The 15,096-nt window shown below is 44.0% G+C and overlaps 2 protein-coding genes and 1 long non-coding RNA gene across 3 annotated transcripts in view; 2 read left to right on the forward strand and 1 right to left on the reverse strand.

Annotated features, from left to right (window-relative positions):
* LOC120981622 (NACHT, LRR and PYD domains-containing protein 3-like) overlaps positions 1-15,096 on the forward strand; it is a 3,400,916-nt gene that overhangs the window by 618,489 nt on the left and 2,767,331 nt on the right. The gene's annotated exons all lie outside the window — the stretch shown is intronic.
* The window catches only part of LOC120981623 (NACHT, LRR and PYD domains-containing protein 12-like), an 840,242-nt gene that overhangs the window by 143,390 nt on the left and 681,756 nt on the right, over positions 1-15,096 (reverse strand). The gene's annotated exons all lie outside the window — the stretch shown is intronic.
* LOC120981626 overlaps positions 1-15,096 on the forward strand; it is an 83,202-nt gene that overhangs the window by 67,719 nt on the left and 387 nt on the right. The gene's annotated exons all lie outside the window — the stretch shown is intronic.

Raw genomic sequence — 15,096 nt, forward strand, 5'->3', positions numbered from 1 at the left:
GTAGACGCTCCACCTTTCTAGAAGTCTCAGCTTTCTGAGGAACGGTGGGTGATTGTGTGAGTAAAGTGTATTGTAGGAGGCTGTTAGCAGAATGGGAAATAAGAGTCATGAAACTTCCAACTATGGGAGCGAGATATTGAATGCTTTTGATTTTGCATTATTAAGGCTAGGGCTACACTGCGCCTGTAATGATAGTCAATGGTGTCGCACAGCAACATGCGACATACTGTGACAGTCGCCAAAAATCCATCCAAGTTGTGTTTCAGCATGTGGCAGTGTGACACCATAGACTACAGAAAAACAGGTTAATGACACGGCTCTCACCTGCCCCTTCCCTGCTATGAGCACGGAAGATAAACCGCACTTGGATGCGGATAACTTGAAATCCAAACAGAAAGCGAACATCCAGCTCAGTCTCACATAGGTTCAACGGTACTTTATTTCCGCGGTTAAAAATATACATCCAGTACAACCAGTCTTTGTCTACGCGTTTCAGGCTATCAGGTATGTAAGCCCTTACTCATGACATACTGAAGACACAACTAAATGCAGCATATATAGTGGGTCCACACCTGTGCCCCTATCACGTGACCCAAAAGAAACGTTGCCATTCACATGCATCAAATCTTCAATTAAAAAGTTATACAATCCATTTGCTAAGAAACATATCAATGTTCGACACAAAAGAACATCTAAAGTAGAGAATATATATCACTATCACATCAACCACATAACAATTGAGAAAAAAAAGATGCTCTCACCTGCTCCTCCTCTGCTATGAGCACGGAGAAAACCGCACCTGGATGCGGGTAACTTGAAGTCCAAACGAAAAGCAAAATCCAGCTCAATCTCGCAGAGGTAAAAATCAATACTTTATTGACGCGGTATAAAAATGCATCCAGGAAAAACAATCTTAGTCTACATGTTTCGGGCTACTTAGAATGTGAGCCCTTACTCCTGACATAGTAAGATACAAATGAATGCAGCAGATATAGTGGACTCCCACCTGTGCACTTGATTGGGTTATCACATGACCTACATTCCATGCTGCCATTCACATGTGTCAATCTTCAAATAAAAAAGCAGTTTACATTGTGTTGAAAACATAACATTAAATATAATTATTGAGCTGAGTGTACCTTATTATAGTTATTTAAAACATAACTTTTAATTTGTCAATGTTTAGAATATTGTGACACTAGTACTAAAACAATGTTGGTGTTACACTGCTTTCTTAGGAGAATAACTGATATAGCAGGCAGTTCTTGGTCTGTTCACTCAGGCGGCTTATTTTTTGTAGGGGGTCGTCTTCAGGACAGGGTATCAACGGATGACTCAGCCTAGGTTCTATCCCCAACATAAACTAGTCGTGGTGAGTTGGGAGAACCCTGACAGGCTGTATTCCGGGCACTCGTCCTTAAAAGGACGACCCACAGCCGCTGGAACCTCGGATCTATTGCTGCAAATCCCTGACTATATATTCTTCCTATAAGCTGTCCGACTCGTTTCACCACTAGGGGTAGTGGTTCTTCAGGGACACACAAAGAAAAACGCTGGGGCGCCTGGTGCAGTGGCAGCGCTCCCGCACGTATTGTAGGAGGCAGTGGCAACTGAATGATACACAAGTGTCTCTTTTTATGGCGTCTTAGCCCCGCCCATCTGTCTGGTTAGCCTATGGGGATTTCCTGAGCGCTCATTCAGACCACCCCCCCTGGAGACGTCATATCATCCAGAACAAAGCGGATACTGATTGGGCTACTATCTTATATCCTGCCCAATCAGCGGCGCCGCGTTCAAACCCGGAAGTGACGTTGGTGGGTGGTGACTAGGTTGCTATGGGGATCTAGCACCGCGTCCCCAGCAGGTCCTGGCAGCTAAAATGTAGAGAACATTTAATTCCTGTGTCTACAGACACAGATAATGCAGTGGGCAAGCAGTCACTATGATTTTATATAGTTTGTAGTACGCGGTTCCAACGTTCACTAGTGGATCCTGCATACACACAAATAGATCATAGCTTTTAAATGAACTTTATGCCACACAAGGCTTAAGGTCCTTGAAGGTCAAAGTGCATTTGGACCATGCAGGATTTCAGGTCCTTGCAGGTCACAGGTGCATCTCTTAAATACCAACTCATTTGTTAACAGTCCATAGAATGTAGTTGCAACATAGCATATATCTTCACATAAGTATTATGCTATTTTCACTTGATTATTGAATAGTGGTTATTGAATACTTTGAGATCAGATTCGATCAGAATATCCCATTGGACACTGGGAAACTTATATCTGGGTTCTGGGAGAATGTATCCAGCCACATAAGGTGCATTTCCAAGGCAACCTAATCAGAAACTTGGCTGCCTAGAAACTCCAGTATATAGTTTGTCCCACAGGTTATGGCAGATGATTACAGGAAGGGTTTATATGAAATAAATTCATTCATGCCTTATGGTGTCACAGAATTTACTTTATATGTCCATTTTGTTTCAGCTTTTAGGATCATCTTGTCCCAATCGCCACCTCTCTTAGGTTTGGGGACATATTGTAGACCCATGAATTTCAGGCAGTTGGTGTTGCCTCTGTGGTACTGTATAACGTGGCGTGCTACTGATGTGTCTTTTTCACTCAGTATATCATTCACATGCTCCCTTATTCGTCTCCTGAATTCTCGTTTTGTCTTGCCCACATAATCTAGTGGGCAAGTACATTGGGCCAGATACACTACCCCAGTGGTGAGGCAGTTTATAAAGTCTTTAATGTGGTATTCTTTATTATTAGAGGAGCATGTGAATGACTTCCCTTTTTTGATTTGACCACATGCTAAGAAGCTGCCACATTTAAATGTACCCATGGGCTTTCTGGAGAGCCAAGTGCCTGCTCTTTCTGGCGGTTGAAAGTGGCTATTAACCAATCGGTCTCTCAGACTACGCCCCTTTCTAAAGGTGATTTGTGGGTATGATCCTAAGACTTTATCTAGATCTGGGTCTGCTTTTAAAATGTCCCAGTGTCTAGATATAACATTTTATATTTCCTTGTGCCCACTGTCAAAAGTGCCAATAATCCGTATATTATTCTGATCAATGGTACTATTTGGTCTTTGTTTTTTGGGGCTGAGGAGTTGATCCCGCTTCTCACTGCACACAGTTTCATAGGCCGTGCGTAAAATTCCATCGGGATAGCCCCTCTCCCTGAATCTGACTCGCAGATCTGCTGCTTGTTTTTTTTAATTTTTTCATTGTTGAACAATTCTTCCGGATTCTATAATACTGGCCCTTGGGGATTCCATTGCGTAAAGGAAAAGGGTGAGAGCTGTCCCAGCAGAGAAGGCTATTACCAGCTGTACTCTTGCGGTACACTGAGGTGACAATACTCTGATTGATGCCTCTTTCAATCAGTACATCAAGGAATGGTAGTGCGTTTTTGTCGCATGTTGATGTAAATTTGAGGCCTAAATCGTTGTCATTGATGATCCTGACATATTCCGCAAAAGATTCCTCGGTGCCTCTCCATAGGACAAACACGTCATCTATGAACCTCAGCCAAAGAACTACCTTGTCTTGCCACTCTGCCAATGCTTCAGACCCTATATAATTGGTCTCCCCCCAGCCCAGGAGTAGATTTGCGTACGACGGCGCACACGATCTGCCCATCGCGGTACCCCTGAGCTGGTGGTAGTGGCGGTCGTCAAAAACAAAGTAGTTCTTTGTAAGGCTTAAGTTCAGTAGATCCAACACAAATTTATTGTGTACCATCAGTCTGTTGTCACGCATAGACAGATAGTACTCCACTGCATTCAAGCCCAGGTCATGTCTGATGGAGCTGTAAAGCGCCTCGACATCTATGGATGCAAAGATCATTGAGTCATCCAAGCAAATACCATTCAGTTTTAAAAGAAGATCGGAAGTGTCCCGTATATAGGATGGTAATGCTGTTACGAATGGCTGAATGATCCTATCCACATAGATGCCTACATTTTGTCCTATACTTCCTATCCCAGAAACTATCGGGCGCCCTTTTAAAGGGCTAAAGCCCTTATGTATCTTGGGCAGGGAGTAAAAGGTAGCCGTGACCGGGTGGTGTGGCAGAAGGAATTCCATTTCTGCTTCACTAATCAGTTTGTTTCTAAGCAGTGTGAAGAATTAAATATGAATGCCCAAGAATTGGAAGCAACTAGGGCACTTGTAAATCTGCTAGAGGAAGGTGAAAAGGATAGGGCAGAAGGCCCATTCACACAATTAAAACTATAAAGCACACAAATGCCACCGCCTCTACCAGATTTAAATATATCTATCTTTTACAAATTAGTATCTAGAGATCTGAAGCAAATTCACGCCACTGGAGGCAGGAGCAATCTAAATAAAAATGAACATCAGGCCCTCAAAACACTAGAAAAAGACCGGAATGTGGTAATAAAAGCCTCTGATAAGGGAGGCAATCTTGTCCTAAAGGACATGGGGAAATACAAACAAATGTGTCTAGAAATCCTGAGCAATAGAGAGTCATATGAACTCCTACCTAAAGACCCAGGCCCCATGTACCTTGATGAATTGAAAAATATTCTTAACAAAGGACTTAGAAACAAACTGATTAGTGAAGCAGAAATGGAATTCCTTCTGCCACACCACCCGGTCACGGCTACCTTTTACTCCCTGCCCAAGATACAGAGTGGCAAGACAAGGTAGTTCTTTGGCTGAGGTTCATAGATGACGTGTTTGTCCTATGGAGAGGCACCGAGGAATCTTTTGCGGAATATGTCAGGATCATCAATGACAACGATCTAGGCCTCAAATTTACATCAACATGCGACAAAAACGCACTACCATTCCATGATGTACTGATTGAAAGAGGCATCAATCAGAGTATTGTCACCTCAGTGTACCGCAAGAGTACAGCTGGTAATAGCCTTCTCCGTTGGGACAGCGCTCACCCTTTTCCTTTACGTAAAGGAATCCCCAAGGGCCAGTATTATAGAATCCGGAGGAATTGTTCAACAATGAAAAAATTAAAAAAACAAGCAGCAGATCTGCGAGTCAGATTCAGGGAGAGGGGCTATCCCGATGGAATTTTACGCACGGCCTATGAAACTGTGTGCAGTGAGAAGCGGGATCAACTCCTCATCCCCAAAAAACAAAGACCAAATAGTACCATTGATCAGAATAATATACGGATTATTGGCACTTTTGACAGTGGGCACAAGGAAATATAAAATGTTATATCTAGACACTGGGACATTTTAAAAGCAGACCCAGATCTAGATAAAGTCTTAGGATCATACCCACAAATCACCTTTAGAAAGGGGCGTAGTCTGAGAGACCGATTGGTTAATAGCCACTTTCAACCGCCAGAAAGAGCAGGCACTTGGCTCTCCAGAAAGCCCATGGGTACATTTAAATGTGGCAGCTGCTTAGCATGTGGTCAAATCAAAAAAGGGAAGTCATTCACATGCTCCTATGATAATAAAGAATACCACATTAAAGACTTTATAAACTGCCTCACCACTGGGGTAGTGTATCTGGCCCAATGTACTTGCCCACTAGATTATGTGGGCAAGACAAAACGAGAATTCAGGAGACGAATAAGGGAGCATGTGAATGATATACTGAGTGAAAAAGACACATCAGTAGCACGCCACGTTATACAGTACCACAGAGGCAACACCAACTGCCTGAAATTCATGGGTCTACAACATGTCCCCAAACCTAAGAGAGGTGGCGATTGGGACAAGATGATCCTAAAAGCTGAAACAAAATGGACATATAAAGTAAATTCTGTGACACCACAAGGCATGAATGAATTTATTTCATATAAACCCTTCCTGTAATCATCTGCCATAACCTGTGGGACAAACTATATACTGGAGTTTCTAGGCAGCCAAGTTTCTGATTAGGTTGCCTTGGAAATACACCTTATGTGGCTGGATACATTCTCCCAGAACCCAGATATAAGTTTCCCAGTGTCCAATGGGATATTCTGATCGAATCTGATCTCAAAGTATTCAATAACCACTATTCAATAATCAAGTGAAAATAGCATAATACTTATGCGAAGATATATGCTATGTTGCAACTACATTCTATGGACTGTTAACAAATGAGTTGGTATTTAAGAGATGCACCTGTGACCTGCAAGGACCTGAAATCCTGCATGGTCCAAATGCACTTTGACCTTCAAGGACCTTAAGCCTTGTGTGGCATAAAGTTCATTTAAAAGCTATGATCTATTTGTGTGTATGCAGGATCCACTAGTGAACGTTGGAACCGCGTACTACAAACTATATAAAATCATAGTGACTGCTTGCCCACTGCATTATCTGTGTCTGTAGACACAGGAATTAAATGTTCTCTACATTTTAGCTGCCAGGACCTGCTGGGGACGCGGTGCTAGATCCCCATAGCAACCTAGTCACCACCCACCAACGTCACTTCCGGGTTTGAACGCGGTGCTGCTGATTGGGCAGGATATAAGATAGTAGCCCAATCAGTATCCGCTTTGTTCTGGATGATATGACGTCTCCAGGGGGGGTGGTCTGAATGAGCGCTCAGGAAATCCCCATAGGCTAACCAGACAGATGGGCGGGGCTAAGACGCCATAAAAAGAGACACTTGTGTATCATTCAGTTGCCACTGCCTCCTACAATACGTGCGGGAGCGCTGCCACTGCACCAGGCGCCCCGGCGTTTTTCTTTGTGTGTCCCTGAAGAACCACTACCCCTAGTGGTGAAACGCGTCGGACAGCTTATAGGAAGAATATATAGTCAGGGATTTGCAGCAATAGATCCGAGGTTCCAGCGGCTGTGGGTCGTCCTTTTAAGGACGAGTGCCCGGAATGTCAGGGTTCTCCCAACTCACCACGACTAGTTTATGTTAGGGATAGAACCTAGGCTGAGTCATCCGTCGATACCCTGTCCTGAAGACGACCCCCTACAAAAAATAAGCCGCCTGAGTGAACAGACCAAGAACTGCCTGCTATATCAGTTATTCTCCTAAGAAAGCAGTGTAACACCAACATTGTTTTAGTACTAGTGTCACAATATTCTAAACATTGACAAATTAAAAGTTATGTTTAACTTTTAAATAACTATAATAAGGTACACTCAGCTCAATAATTATATTTAAAAGACACCTCTGAGTCATTATACACTGGGCCACGACTACTGACTTCCTGACCTTGAGTATTCTCGAAAACATAACATTATTTAACCATATACCGGAAATGGAGAGCATATTCTACATATTTATTATCTTACAATTGCAGGATTAGATCCAATCTTTTATTGAGTCCCTCAGGGTGACGGGTGCTCAGCTGAAATATCCAGAAGGATTCCCTGTTCAGGAGTTTTCTCCTGTGATCGCCTCCTCTTGTGGGTACTTTAACCCTCTCAATGCCTTGAATCAACATGCCGGATGTGTCCCCATCATGGAAAACCGCCGCAGACACTCCGCGGCTTCCATGATGCGGCACATCCGAGATGTGCTTATGTATTATCACCTTGATGGAATTTGTAGTGCAGCCTACATATTGCAAGCTGCAAATTGGACATGTGATTAGATATACTGCATAAGTGGTATTGCAATTGAGATAAGATTTCACTGGGAAGACCTTGTTATTAGCTGTGGACTTAAAAGTCCTAGCTACCACGGTATGGTCACAGCATATACATTTGTTATGTCCACATTTGTAGCTGCCCTTTGTCTTTAACCAATTAGGTTGTGATGTCTTTCTATCCTGAAAGGGACTAACATAGGTTGCTACTGTGGGGGCTCTGCGGGCCGCACATCTTACGCCCCCCCCCCGCCCCTGTTATTTTTGCCATTGTTTATCAAATGCCAGGACCAGAAAATGTCACTTAATGATCTTACAGATCTCAGGAAACTCCACACTATATTGCGTTACAAATGTATTCTGGGGGGTTATGTCTGATGATACCCGTGCTTCAGTTTGTATCTGTCTCCTCGCGGGGGTAAACTAGCAAGTTTCTATCCATGTCCAATGTCTGCTGTACACAACTATCCATATGTGTCAAACCTCCCAGGGAGCCAGTAGTGGGATGAGGAACCCACTGGCAGTAAGCATCTGACAGCCCAGAACGCGGTACAAGTTTAGGGATAAACCAAGAGGGGTAGTCAATGTCCAATCCGGGTCGAGACAGGCAGCGAAGGTTCAAGGCGGAAGACAGTACAGGGGTCAGTAGCCGGGAAGGATACAAAGAAACAACAGGCAATAGGAGGATCTGCAGGGAGGCTAGGTGTTCACCATAAGGTGGAGTAACTCAGCAATGAGCCAGAGCTCAGGCCAGGTCTTTATAGCCAGGGAAGGTAGGAACCACCCTCCCCAGGAACCAATGGCAGGCGAGGAAGGTGGAAGGTGTGTACTGGGAACCTCCCCCAGCAAGGCTCACACCTGACAGCCGGATAATGCAGGAATGCTATGCACCCGGGAATGCTCGCGCAGCCTGCGTACTGCGCATGCGCACACGCCGCGCACCCACACCTTGGGCACCAGGTGTTCTACTGAGCTGAAGGGGAACCCGTGCCCTGCGCCGTACCCGCGGTCCCCGAGTAGGGGTAACACCCCCTGCTTCCTGACAATATGTTTATGTGAATATCCCCTTTGTGTCAATCTGCTCATAATTTCCCCTGCTTCCTCCATAAAGGAGTCCACATTTGTGCAGTTCCGTCTAGCATGGATCATTTCACCCTTTGGTATATTGTGTGGTGGGTGACAAGAGGATCCGTGCAATATAGTGTTGCCTGCCAGGGATTTCCTAAAGGTGGAAGTGTATAGAGTAGCAGTGGCCGAGTCCCCCCTCAGGCGCAAGTCCAAAAAGGAAATCTCCCGTGGTTCATAGTGTACCACAAATGAGATAGCATTAACACAAGAATTTAGGTATTGGGCAAGGGGTGGTATGGCCGCCACACCACCAGACCAAATAAATATCAGGTCTTTGATGTAGCGGCCATACCACCTGATATGCTCCCAAAAAGGATGGGTAAGCTCCTCTCCCACAATGGCATGAAAACATTGGCTATGGAGGGAGAGAACTTAGCCCCCATCGACACCCCAGAGGCCTGTAAGTAAAATGAACTGTTGAACATGAAGAAATTGTGCCTGAGGAGGAAGTCCACCACCATAACTGTAACATATTCCTGCAGTCCCATTGTAAAATCGGTGTATGTCCTCAAAAACCACAGGGATCTGAGGACCAGCTCATGTGGTATGTTTGTATATAAAGAGACCACATCCGCTGTGATCCATACATAATGTTCGGACCAGTCCATGTTATCAAATGCCTGTATTACTGATCTAGTGTCCCTAAGGAACCCTGGTATGTGTGGGACTACAGGTTGCAGAAGTGAGTCTACCCATTGTGATAATCTGTGAATGAACCAATTCCTGCCAGTATTGGTCTGAAGGGGGGAGGGAAGACATCTTTATGTGTTTTAGGAAGCGCATGGAAGACAGATATAATTGGATACGCCATATAAATATATTCTGTCCTGCTTGCTAAGAAAGCCTGACTACAGTCCTAGCGACAATAACTCCATCATTTCCTTCTGAAAGGAGGGGAGCTAGTTGCCTCTTAATACAGCATATACATTTGTATCACTGAGCATAGCCTTAATTTGTGATTTGTACATTCCGCTTCGAGTACAACCACCGCTCCCCCCTTGTCAGCCTGTTTTATGATTATGTCATCCCTGTCTTTTAACTGCCGCAACGCTTGTGACTCCCCCTTGGTCATATTATGGTTCGGCCATTCACCCCTGGATTTGATTTTATTATCCAACATAACCAGATCCTTTTCAACCAACTCCTGGTACCGGTCCAGTGCAGGGGGACCTTGATTGCATCAGGTAATAATCCCGATTAGTAGTATTGAAACCAATGGATGTATTAATCCGTTCAATGTCTGCCTGCTCTGTACGGGACTCCTGTAAATTATAAGTATGCATCATTTCAATAAAACTCATACTGCTACATTTCATAGACATGCTAGATGTACTCGTATCAATGTTAGGGCTCTTTCACACTTGCGTTGTTCTGTTCCGGCATAGAGTTCCGTCGTCGGGGCTCTATGCCGGAAGAATCCTGATCAGGATTATCCCAATGCATTCTGAATGGAGAGAAATCCGTTCAGGATGCATCAGGATGTCTTCAGTTGAGGACCGGAACGTTTTTTGGCCGGAGAAAATACCACAGCATGCTGCGCTTTTTGCTCCGGTCAAAAATCCTGAACACTTGCCGCAAGGCCAGATCCGGAATTAATGCCCATTGAAAGGCATTAATCCGGATCCGGCCTTAAGCTAAACGTCGTTTCGGCGCATTACCGGATCCGACGTTTAGATTTTTCTGAATGGTTACCATGGCTGCCAGGACACTAAAGTCCTGTTTGCCATGGTAAAGTGTAGTGGGGAGCGGGGGAGCAGTATACTTACCGTCCGTGCGGCTCCCGGGGCGCTTCAGAGTGACGTCAGGGCGCCCCACGCGCATGGATGACGTGATCGCATGGATCACGTCATCCATGCACATGGGGCGCTCTGACGTCATTCTGGAGCGCCCCGGGAGCCGCACGGACGGTAAGTATACTGCTCCCCCGCTCCCCACTACTACTATGGCAGCCAGGACTTTAATAGCGTCCTGGGTGCCATAGTAACACTGAACGCATTTTGAAGACGGATCCGTCTTCAAATGCTTTCAGTTCACTTGCGGTGTTACGGATCTGGCGGGCACCTCCGGCAAGTGGAGTACACGCCGGATCCGGACAACGCAAGTGTGAAAGAGGCCTTAGAGCGTATTGCTATATCCTGGGTTGCCACGAGATTGCCGTTTCCATAACCCTCAGGGACATTCTAAGGGGAATCCCAGAAATGTCACCTCAGTGTAAGGTTGCGAGCAAGCCTATTGACATTCAGGATGGTTCTATACAGATCAAAATGACAAGTAGGTGAGGATATTAGGCCTTGAGGACATTAATTTCATCTCTAGAGAGTAGAGATGCAGACAAGTTAATTACTTGTAGTTCATTTTTCCTTTCCTGTGTCGCGCCGGGTAGCGGCGATTTTCTATGCCTCCTACCCGCCCGTCGTTTTTTGCGGCCATCTTATGTGAGATGTTAGTCGTCGGGGAGGAGGTGGAGGGTGCTACTGTATCCAATTCTGAATCTGGAGAGTCCATATCAGTGGAACTGAATGACACCTTCTGTGAATATTTCCTTTTTGGGCGCAGCTTTTTTAATATAGACTGTGGAATGTCGCTTTAGCCTCTGTTCAGGTATATACTTGGTTCGATTTGTAGTCGAGTAAATCTCGGTTATATTTCATCTGTTTGAAGTGTATCAAATCATCCTCAGTTTTTTGCAAGTATTCTTTAAGCTTGTTGTCCAGTTTTATAAAGTCTGGATTATTGATATACAGTTGCAAGAAAAAGTATGTGAACCCTTAGGAATAATATGGATTTCTGCACAAATTGGTCATAAAATGTGATCTGATCTTCATCTAAGTCACAACAATAGACAATCACATTCTGCTTAAACTAATAACACACAAAGAATTAAATGTTACCATATTTTTTATTGAACGCACCATGTAAACATTCACAGTGCAGGTGGAAAAAGTATATGAACCCCTAGACTAATGACATCTCCAAGAGCCAATTGGAGTGAGGTGTCAGCCAACTGGAGTCCAATCAATGAGATGAGATTGGAGGTGTTGGTTACAGCTGCCCTGCCCTATAAAAAAACACACACCAGTTCTGGGTTTGCTTTTCACAAGAAGCATTGCCTGATGTGAATGATGCCTCGCACAAAAGAGCTCTCAGAAGACCTACGATTAAGAATTGTTGACTTGCATAAAGCTGGAAAAGGTTATAAAAGTATCTCCAAAAGCCTTGCTGTTCATGAGTCCACGGTTAGACAAATTGTCTATAAATGGAGAAAGTTCAGCACTGCTGCTACTCTCCCTAGGAGTGGCCGTCCTGTAAAGATGACTGCAAGAGCACAGCGCAGACTGCTCAATGAGGTGAAGAAGAATCCTAGAGTGTCAGCTAAACACTTACAAAAGTCTCTGGCATATGCTAACATCCCTGTTAGCGAATCTGCGATACGTAAAACACTAAACAAGAATGGATTTCATGGGAGGATACCACAGAGGAAGCCACTGCTGTCCAAAAAAAATATTGCTGCATGTTTACAGTTTGCACAAGAGCACCTGGATGTTCCACAGCAGTACTGGCAAAATATTCTGTGGACAGATGAAACCAAAGTTGAGTTGTTTGGAAGAAACACACAACATAATGTGTGGAGAAAAAGAGGCACAGCACACCAACATCAAAATCTCATCCCAACTGTGAAGTATGGTGGTGGGGGCAACATGGTTTGGGGCTGCTTTGCTGCGTCAGGGCCTGGACGGACTGCTATCATCGAAGGAAAAATGAATTCCCAAGTTTATCAAGACATTTTGCAGGAGAACTTAAGGCCATCTGTCCACCAGCTGAAGCTCAATAGAAGATGGGTGTTGCAACAGGACAACGACCCAAAGCATAGAAGTATATCAACAACAGAATGGCTTAAACAGAAGAAAATACGCCTTCTGGAGTGGCCCAGTCAGAGTCCTGACCACAACCCGATTGAGATGCTGTGACATGACCTCAAGAAAGCGATTCACACCAGACATCCCAAGAATATTGCTGAACAGAAACAGTTCTGTAAAGAGGAATGGTCAAGAATTACTCCTGACCGTTGTGCACGTCTGATCTGCAACTACAGGAAACGTTTGTTTGAAGTTATTGCTGCCAAAGGAGGTTCAACCAGTTATTAAATCCAAGGGTTCACATACTTTTTCCACCTGCACTGTGAATGTTTAAATTCAAGAGAAAAAATAAATCTTCCATGACAATCACTTAAAAATGGGTTGATAGAATAGTACAAGCAACTGCGAGCCTATCAAAATATCATCCCAATACTCCTGAGCAAGCTTACTCTGTATTGTCCCCCAATTGCTCACAAACCTGAGAAATTAAGCGAGGTAAGTAACTTTCAGATAGTCTGAATAAAGACTTAGCCCTTTAACTGCAGAAACATAAAGGTACGTTTGTCTCCACACCTGGTCACACTCATTTAGCCCAACACGTAATTGACACTAGTGACGCAAAACCTATACGACAAAAACCCTACAGGGCACCAGAAAAACTTAGTAATAGAAGGGTAGGTCCAAAATATGCTAAAACTAGGTGTCATTGAGCCATCTTGTAGTCCCTGGTGTTCTCCTATTGTGAATGTACCAAGAAGAATGGGGACATGAGATTCTGTATTGATTTTAGAAAGCTTAATCAGATTTCCAAATTTGACACTTATCCTATGCCCCACTCCACAAGGCTCATTTCAGTTTACAGATATGCCTTTCGGCCTACATAATGCCCCTGCTACCTTTCAAAGGTTAATGGATACTGTGATCAACCCTCATCGCTCATACTGTGCAGCCTATCTTGATGATGTCATTGCCTTCAGTTCAGATTGGACATCCCATATCTTGCACCTAGACAATGTCATATCTGCCATAGAAGGAGCAGGACTCACAATCAATCCAGCCAAATGTACAATAGCACAGAAAGATACATGTTATCTTGGTTATGTAATAGGTGGTGGAAATGTCTAACATCAAAGCAGTAAAGGATGCCCCAATTCCGAAAAACTTTTGGGACTGGCTGGCTATTACCGCCGATTTATTCCACATTTTTCCCAGCTAGCAGCCCCACTAAGTGATCTTACTGAAAAAGCAAGGAGGAACATTGTTGAGTGGACAAGTGGTTGTGCCCAAGGACGTAGTAGTTTAACAGACAGACTTTGTACTGCACCGATATTGAGGAATCCAAACGTTTCCTTACCATTTCAAGTTCAGGTTGATGCCTACGAGAGAGGTATTAGGGCTGTTTTATGTCACATTCAGGATGAAAAAGAACATCCTATTCTGTACATAAGCAGGAAATTGTTCCCCAGGGAACAGGAATACTCTACTATAGAAAAAGAATGTTTAGCCATCAAATGGGCCATTGAGAGTTTGCATTATTATTTACAAATCTCTGATCCTCATCCTTTATTTTGGCTAAACACCATGAAAGGTAACGATGCTTGTCTGACGAGATGGTACGTGACTTTACAGCCTTACCAAAGTATAAACCAGGAGTCCAGCATAAGAATGCTGACCATCTATCTCGGTTTGGTGCCCAAGTCCAAGAAAACTATTTTGTGGAAGGACAAGCTTCCACTTGAGCCGGGGGGTATGTTAGGGGCTGAATATGTCATTAGTTTGTCTGTCTGTGCATCTGTATGTCTTTCTTGTATCCTTTCATTTTCTTGCTGGCCAGCAAACCTCTCTCTCTGTCCACTATTACTTCTGCAGACTAAGGCTACTTTCATACTCGCGTTTTGGCTTTCCGTTTGTGAGATCTGACATGGGCTCTCACAAGCGCTCCAAAACAGATCAGTTTTGACTTATTGCATTCTGAATGGATAAAGATCCGCTCAGAATGCATCAGTTTGCCTCCGATCAGTCTCCATTCCGCTCTGGAGCCTGCAGCGTTTTACTGTCCGCTTGACGAAACTGAGCCAAACGGATCCGTCCTGTCACACAATGTAAGTCAATGGGGACGGATCAGTTTTCTCTGACACAATCTGGCACAATAGAAAACGGATCTGTCCTCCATTGACTTTAAATGGAGTTCATGATGGATCCGTTTGACTATGTTACAGATAATACAAATGGATCCGTTCATGACGGATGCATGTGGTTGTATTATTGTAACGGATCAGTTTTTGCAGATCCATGACAGATCCGCCCAAAACGCGAGTGTGAACGTAGCCTTAGGCACTGTTCGCACTAACATCCAGCATTATCACCTTGCCTGCATTACAAACTGTGAGATGCATGCGGCTGATTAACCTCGGGGAGGCAGAGCTGCAGTTACACAAAGTGGTTTTGTTTCTTTAGTATAACTGCTATTTTATGATCTGTATATTAAGTAGACTGTAAGCTCCTCTGTGATGAGTTATGTTTCATTTGTAACATTTGTTTTGGAAATATAAAGTGTGTGTATCCCTTTA

The sequence above is a fragment of the Bufo bufo genome, chromosome 11, assembly GCF_905171765.1.
Source record: "Bufo bufo chromosome 11, aBufBuf1.1, whole genome shotgun sequence".
In the NCBI taxonomy this organism is placed as follows: domain Eukaryota; kingdom Metazoa; phylum Chordata; class Amphibia; order Anura; family Bufonidae; genus Bufo; species Bufo bufo.